The sequence below is a fragment of the Anolis sagrei genome, chromosome 1, assembly GCF_037176765.1.
Source record: "Anolis sagrei isolate rAnoSag1 chromosome 1, rAnoSag1.mat, whole genome shotgun sequence".
Classification (NCBI taxonomy): domain Eukaryota; kingdom Metazoa; phylum Chordata; class Lepidosauria; order Squamata; family Dactyloidae; genus Anolis; species Anolis sagrei.
This window is the reverse complement of record NC_090021.1, coordinates 327,296,653-327,305,339: the sequence shown is the minus strand read 5'-3', so window position 1 is coordinate 327,305,339 and position 8,687 is coordinate 327,296,653.

Below are 8,687 nucleotides of genomic sequence, written 5' to 3'. Positions count from 1 at the left end.
TCACTGGACCCAATTTGGCAGAAATACCCGATACACTCACATTTGAATAATGGCAGGGGTTGGGTGTGGCGATTGATTTTGTCATTTGTGAGAAGAGCATTCTAACCCCACCAATGATGGAACTGGACCAAACTTGGCACATAGAACTTCCATGACCAACAGAAAATACTGGAAAGGTTTGGTGGGCATTGACCTTGAGTTTTGGAGTTATAGTTCACCTAAATGCAGAGAGCGCTGTGGACTCAAACAATGCTGGATCTGGACCAAACTTGGCACAAATCTTCAATATGCCCAAATGTGAACACTGGTGGAGTTTGGGGGAAATAGACCTTGACATTTGGGAGTTTTAGTTACTGGGATTTATAGTTCACCAACAATCAAAGAGCCTTCTAAACCCCACCAATGATAGAATTGGGCCAAACTTCCCACACAGAATCCCCATGACCAACAGAAAATATTGTGTTTTCTGATGGTCTTTGGCAACCCATCTGATACTGTCTTTCCACACACACACCCCTTGTCCCAACCCCTAGGTTGAGAAGTGCTGCTATAATCGATTTTAATTACAAGAAAAGAGATTTTACCGAAAGATTAGAACTTTCAGTTCTGTCAATCAGAACAGTTAAACAATGGAATTAACCTCACTGGACTTTAGACAGAGGTTGGATGGCTGTCTCTTGTGGGTGCTTTAACTGTGTAGACCTGCATGGCAGGGGGGTGGACCAGGGATGCAGTTATACTAGTAACACAATGAAGTTCAACAGCACTTTAATTCCCATGGCCCAAAACAATTTTTTTTATAGTCCTTAGCCTTCTCTGCCAAACAAATGCTGGTGCCTCACAAAACTGCAGCACCCAGGATTCTATAGCATTGAGCCATAGCAGTTAAAATTGTGTCAAACTGCATTAGTTTTACAGCGTAGATGTACAGTGGATGTCTTTGAGGTTCCCCCCAATTCTGCCAAATATGTGTCTGGTTAGGCCTATAACAGAGCGCACATAAATGCCATCAGTGGTTCCCCTTCACCTTTCATTTTGTAGAGCAGTGGTTCTCAGCCTGTGAGTCCCCAGATGTTTTGGCTTTCAGCTACCAGAAATCCTAACAGCGGGTAAACTGGCTGGGATTTCTGGGACTTGTTGGCCAAAACACCTGGGGACCCACAGGTTGAGAACCACTGCAGTATCACCAAAGTACCTATGTGTCTCCTGGAAAGAAATAAAATATTATTTTGTTCTAATAGCTTTTGGTGACCAAGGACATGGTACAATAAAGGACACATTAACCACACTAGCAATGGAAGAGATTATAAATGCAAATAAATGCATTATCTATGAACAAATTATGTTATCACACATGATTGTAGCTGTGGTGCCAAATTAAAGAGACCCAATTTCCTGTGACAGCCTACTACCACTGTAAAATGCATCCTTGCCCAAACCAGTCTCAATAGTTCTTTTGTAATGTTGTTTTCCTGTTTGCAGGGTCATGACTTCAGTAGAATCAACACAGCTGACTGAGGATGAGATTTTAAAAAAATAAATCTTAAAAAATATAAGAGACTGTTATGACAGCAGAGGGAACGTTTGTATCGAATAGCAAACATCCAAACTTCTAGGTTTCTATCTCTGGCCCTCTCTGTGGAATACTAATAACTTTCATGGTTGGCAAGAAAAAACAGTCAATACTGTTGATGGGAACACGAAAAGTTGCCTGTTTAGCATCTAGTCACACACAAAAAACGGAGGAGGCAGCTGCATTTCGCTTTCAGAGAGCCAGTGTGGCTAAGCATCCCTGATCAGATGTGTCTACTGTATTCATTCTCTAGACTAGTGCCCTAAAATGAAGGGAGGGCAAATGGCCGCTACAACCCCCGGTTTCCTCTCTGTCCCCTCCATAGTACCATCCCCAGGTGTGTTTGCAATAAGGGCATTTTTAAAATAAAATAATATATGAGTATATAACATTTCATGCTGTGGGTGGGCAGTTATAGAGGCTGCATGTGGTTTCTTGACTCTATGTTATATTGATTCTCCAGCTTAAATTATACAAATATCTCAAGCATCAGTTTTCAAAGTAGGATTGGTTAATGTGGCCCCACCATATCCAGATCTTGAGCAGACTAACTTTATTGTCATTGTACATTGTACAATGAAATTAAATGCTTTCCCCAGCACACATCACAAAAACAACACACCCATCCCTCCACACTCCAACCGCCACTGCATAGTCCCCAATGCCACATCAATGCGAAACCACAAAGTTCAATATAGTTACAGATCTGAGATAAAAGCTGTCTCAGTCTGTTTGTCCTTGCCTTTGTCACCCTGGACCGTCTGCCAGATGGTAATAATTAAAAAAAAAAGAATATGGCAGGTTTTTATTTATCGTATCATAAGCCGAGGGTACAGTTGCCATGTATTTTAGAACACAAACAAAGTTTAAAAACTTGGCATTATACTAAATGATCTTTGACCAGTAGCTGGCTACTTGGAGTGACTCTGGTATTGCTATAAGAAGGTCCTCCATAGTGCATGTGACTGTGCTGTAGTAGGTGATCTGTGGTTTGTTCTTCACCACACTCGCATGTTGTGGACTCCATTTTGTGGCCCCTTTTCATAAGGGTGGCTCTGTGTCTCATGGTGCCAGAGCGCAGTCTGTTCAGTGCGTTCCAAGTCACTCTTCTGTGTGCCCAAGGGGAAGTCTCTCATCCGGTATGATCCATGGGTTGTGGTTCCGGGTTTTAGCCTGCCACTTTTGGACTCTCGCTTTCTAAGGTGTTCCTGCAAGTATTTATGTAGATGTTAGAAAAATATTTATTGACTTAAGGAGTTGGTGTGCTGGTTGATATCCGAACAGGGGATGAGCCAGAGATGTCACTGCCTTGGTCCTTTCATTATTGGCTGCTACTTCCTGGCAGATGTCAGGTCGTGCGATACCTGCTAAACAGTATAATTTCTCCAGTTGTGTAGAGCGCAGACATCCTGTGATAATGTAGCACATCTCATTAAGAGCCACATCCACTATTTTAACGTGGTGAAATGTGTTCCACACTGAGCATGTGTATTCAGCAGCAGCGTAACAAAGTGCAAGGGCCGATGTCTTCACTGTAACTGGTTGTGATCCACAGGTTGTGCCAGTCAGCTTTCCTACAATGTTGTTTCTAGCACCAACTTTTTGCTTGATATTCACAGAGATAGAAAGTCACCAGCGGTTTCTCATTCAGTTGTTGATTCCTTTGAAGTCTCAGGTAGTACAGTCTCCATTGAGCCCTTTCAACCAGCACTGTCGTATTAGTGTCCCAGGTCAGATCCTCCTTAACAGTGATACCCGGCGGGAGGGGGGGGGTGATTTTAGGAAAAAGGGGATGAATTGTGTGTCTGTTGCTGTTCCGACATCAGTAGACACACCTGAACTAACAGGAAGAAAGTGAGGAGATCAGCTCTCTCCTTCCTGGTTATTTGAGCACTCCTGTGACAGTCAGGAGTTTGAAAAGAGCTCTGTGATTAGCTGTGACTGGTGGTGATGGCACCAACAACAGAATTGCTGCAAAGGTATTTAGAGTGGCTTGTAGATCCTCTTCTGAATTTGCACAAATGACGTTGTCATCAGCATATTGGAGTTCTATTTACAGATGTTGTTGTAACCTTGGACTTGGCTTTCAGTCAACTGAGGTTAAATAGCTTGCCATCTGTCCGAAAGATTATTTCCACTCTGGTGGGAAGCTTCCCATCAACAAGATGAAGTACCATAGCGATGAAGATGGAAAATAAGGTTGGGGCAATAACACATCCCTGTTTGACACCCGATACCACCTTAAATTGGTTACTTTGGGAGCCATTGCTTTCCTAATTAAACACAGTACATTTGTAGCAAAGTAGCATCAATTTTAAGAGGGCAAATGCTATTAATGAGGAAGAAACACAAAGCAAAGAAACAGTGGACTATATGTGTTGAGTATAGGCCTTAAAAAAGAAAGAAAAGAAAAGAAATAAATAAAAGCAATACTCTGTGGGTGTGCAGGCATGCACACAGCATGTGTAGCAAGACATATAATATTGTTAAATCAGAATTACAAGGTTTTCTCAGATGTACTGTATGAACTCTCAGTTCATACTCACTTCCAATGCCTTACAGACTACAGATCAGACCAAATCCCAGCTTCCCCATAACATAATAGTTAGAGCAAAAAGATCTGACAGCTAAATGAGCTGTCAAAATTTAAGATGCAATAAAAACCGATGTCTTCCAGCAGGCCCACCCAGTCAATTTCGAACTGCAAATTTTAAATTTCCATTCTATTGTTAACATGTTTTAATCTTTGTACTATTCAATTTGGTATACGTTTTGGCTGTGTTATCCCCCACCTTGAGCCATGATAGATAATAATGATAATTGTTGTTGTTGTTGTTCTGCCACTTTCAGCCAATTATATCTTCTCAGCCTAATTAGTTTGTGGGATTGTTATTAAAACAGAAATGAGGCCACGGAATGGGGAAAACCGACTTGTATTCACATGCAATATATAAGAAAGATATATATGGTATTGTTATCATAAAGAAATACATACATAATGTCTCAAACTGCAATCGTGGACAGTTACCTATGAGTAAGTGCCAGTAATTTAATTAGTTTTTAATAAATATATGTGCAATTGTGTTGGTAATTTAGATAGTACATTGCCCTGAAGGGGGGAAAAACCCTCTGAAAAAAGATCGACTGTAAATCAATCCCAATTTCAGTGCCTGAATCTCTTTTCTGTGGTGCTAGGGAGCCCTGACATATACAGATCAGTAAATGAAAAGGTAGGGGAGGATGAAAGCAGTAAAACTATATGTTTTGGCAAATATCAGAAATGAATTAAAATCAGAATTGACAAATTAGAATGAAAAATTAAATCAGTTTTGTTTCTGTGCAATATTATTAATGTTTTATTTTTATTATTTATTTATTTATTTGCTTTATTTGTATACCGCATTTTTCAGCCTATACAGGCGACTCAATGCGGTTTACATGGTACAGGTTATCACAACAATGTCAGTGCAATTAAAACACAACACATATAACAACAAAATCAATAGCATCAGTCAACAACAATTAACAAATCAAACATCGCCTCCGTGAAATCAGATCCGTTCTCATAATCTCATAATCTTATGTTCCATTTACCGTCTTCTTATGTTCGGTTGCACTGTTTAACCAAATGCTTGTTCATAAAGCCAAGTCTTGACCTTTCTCCGAAACGCCAGCAACGAAGGTGCCTGTCTGATGTCTGCTGGCAAGGCATTCCATAGCCGAGGGGCCACCACTGAGAAGGCCCTGTCTCTCGTCCCCGCCAAACGCGCTGCGATGCAGGCGGGACCGAGAGCAGGGCCTCCCCAGACGATCTTAATGTTCTAGTCGGTTCATAGGTGGAGATGCGTTCGGAGAGGTAAGTGGGGCCAGAACCGTTTAGGGCTTTATAGGCTAAAGCCAGCACCTTGAATTGTGCCCGGTAGCAGATTGGCAGCCAGTGGAGTTGGCTCAACAGAGGAGTGGTATGCTCCCTGAGTGCCACTCCCGTTAGCAACCTGGCTGCCGAGCGCTGGACCATCTGAAGCTTCCGGGCAGTCTTCAAGGGCAACCCCACGTAGAGCGCGTTGCAGTAATCAATACGGGATGTGACCAGAGCATGGACTACCGTGGCCAAGTCAGACTTCCCGAGGTACGGGCGCAACTGGCGCACAAGTTTTAGTTGTGCAAATGCTCCCCTGGACACCGCCGAAACCTGGGGCTCCAAGCTTAGCGAAGAGTCCAGGATCACACCCAAGCTACGAACCTGTGTCTTCAGGGGGAGTGTAACCCCGTCTAACACAGGCTGTAACCCTATACCCTGTTCGGCCTTACGACTGACCAGGAGTGCCTCTGTCTTGTCTGGATTCAATTTCAATTTTTTCGCCCTCATCCAGTCCGACACAGCGGCCAAGGAAATCAGAGGGGGTGAATCTATGTTCTTCAAAGAAAGAAAGATGGAGAGAGCACTGAGGCACAGTTCCAAAGCAGATTTCAAGTAAAATCCTACTTAATTATTGTTTTAATATTTTCAATGTATTGTTGAATGTTTTATGATGCTGGCATTGTATGGTGCTTCTGTGAGGCCACACTGAGTTACCCCCCCCCCCCCAACCCCTGGTTGAGAAGGTCGGGGTAAAAATATAGGAATAAATAAATAAATAAATAAATAAATAAATAAATAAAATGGGCAGTGCGTTTGCCGTCTGTTTTTAATACCTTTTGTTTCCCTCAAGAAGCAATTTGAAGTTGCACAGCACAGGATGTTCTGTGACATTGCTAGGAAATTCTGCAGCAGTTTGCTTTTGCCTGAGCTACAGGGAAGGGCAAAACTTCACTCTTCCTCTGTTCTACATTTGCACTTTGAACTCAGTTTCCAGTACTTAAAGAGAACAGAGGATGAAGGAGAAACTAGCAGGACAGAAACACTTGAACATTTTCAGAGCAGCTGTGAATATGGAATGACACAGGACAGGCATGTAGCCGGGCGGGGAGGGGGGGCATGAGGGGCTTCACCCCCCCCCCCCAAAATTCTCAGGGTGGTCCGCAAGAAGGCCTTACTGGTATATTATTTAAACTGTTATGTTTATTCATATCATGATCTGATCACCATGCTCAATATATCCCCGAATCAAACTCAGTACCCCCCCTCCCCCGAATCAAAATCCTGGCTACGGGCCTGACACAGGATTAACCAGGACCACCCCTTTCAAACCAAGTGTGTATCTACTCTGTAGAATTAATGCAGTTTTAACTGCCATGGTTCAATGCTATCAAATCCTGAAAGTTGTAGTTTGGTGAGGCACCAGCTACTAAGCAGGCTGTTCAAGTCCTGAACCAGTGCTTGACAGCTGTGATGGTCTGGAAGAGGGCGAACAAATTGAAATTGAATGTAGACAAGACAAAGGCGCTCCTGGTCAGTCGTAAGGCCGAATAGGGTATAAGGTTACAGCCTGCGTTGAATGAGGTTACACACCCCTTAAGACACAGGTTTGCAGCTTGGGAGTTGTCCTGGACTCATTGCTGAGCCTGGAACCCCAGGTTTCGGCAGTGGCCAGGGGAGCCTTCACACAATTAAAACTTATGTGCCAGCTGCACCCATGCCTTGGGAAGTCAGACTTGGCCAAGAAAAATTACATTACAACGTATGCGCAAAACTATATATAAATAGGTTCTTGTAGGTTTTTTTCGGGCTATAGGGCCATGTTCTAGAGGCATTTCTCCTGACGTTTCGCCTGCATCTATGACAAGCATCCTCAGAGGTAGTGAGGTCTGTTGGAAGTAGGAAAATGGTTTTATATCTCTGTGGAATGACTGGGGTGGGGCAATATATATATATACATATACATATACATACATACACACACACAAACACACATATACACAAATATACACAATATACACAATATACACATATACACAAATATATACACACACATACAAACACACAAAAGACATATACAGACTGGGCCACAGGGGACAGCTAGTAGTTTATAAGTCTAAAGGGAAAGGAAACTGCAGATACTAAAGAGACAGAAGAAAATATGATGGGAAAAGTGTAACAGTAACAGTTATATGTTTTTAGAAGAATCAAGAGTTAAGTGTAATGATAATAAGAAGATACTTGTAATGGTCAAGCATTGTGAACCCGAGAAATCTCCAAATAAACATTGTTTCAGTTCAGTTCAAATGCTGAAGACTTCTGCCTGTATTTCCTGGGTGTGCACTACAGCGGGCTAAAACCTGGAAACCTCAATTCATGGCTGATAACGAATGAAAGACTCGCTCCTGGGTACACAGAAGACTGGGCGACTTGGAAGGCACTGAACAAGCTGTGCTCTGGTAACATAAAATGCAGAGCTAACCTTAAGAAATGGGGTTACAAAGTGGAGTCCACGGCATGCGAGTGTGGAGAAGACCATCTTACTTACTTACTTACTTACTTACTTACTTACTTAGACGATCCCTCATTGTCCGAGTAGGATAATCCTCCAGGGTGATTATGGAGCCCTATCCTTGATCTGCATCATCTCTCGCAGTGAGGGCATTCGTTTCCAGGTGGAAGGCGATCCCGGTCGGGGTTGGCTTGACATACCTTCCTCTTAGCACGTTTCTCTCTTTCGTCCTCCATTCGTGCCTCTTCAAATTCTGCAACACTGCTGGTCACAGCTGACATCCAGCTGGAGCTCTCAAGGGCCAGGGCTTCCCAATTCTCAGTGTCTATGCCAGAGTTTTTAAGGTTGACTTTGAGCCCAACTTTAAATCTCTTTTCCTGTCCACCAACATTCCGTTTTACATTTTCGAGTTCAGAGCAGAGCAACTGCTTTGGGAGACAGTGGTCAGGTATCCGGACAACGTGGCCGGTCCAGCTGAGTTGATGGCGGAAGACCATCGCTTCAGTGCTGACGTTTGTCCGCTTGTCTTCCTGAGAGATTTGCAGAATTTTCTGAAGGCAGCGCTGATGGAATCGTTCCAGGAGTTTGTTTATTTATTTATTTATTTACTTCATTTGTATACCGCCATTCTCAGCCCTAAGGCGACTCATAGGGGTTTACAACAAGCAAAAATTCAATGCGGCATCAACAAGGTACTTAAAAACAGTTAACACAGAAACAAATTAAACAATTTAACAGTAATA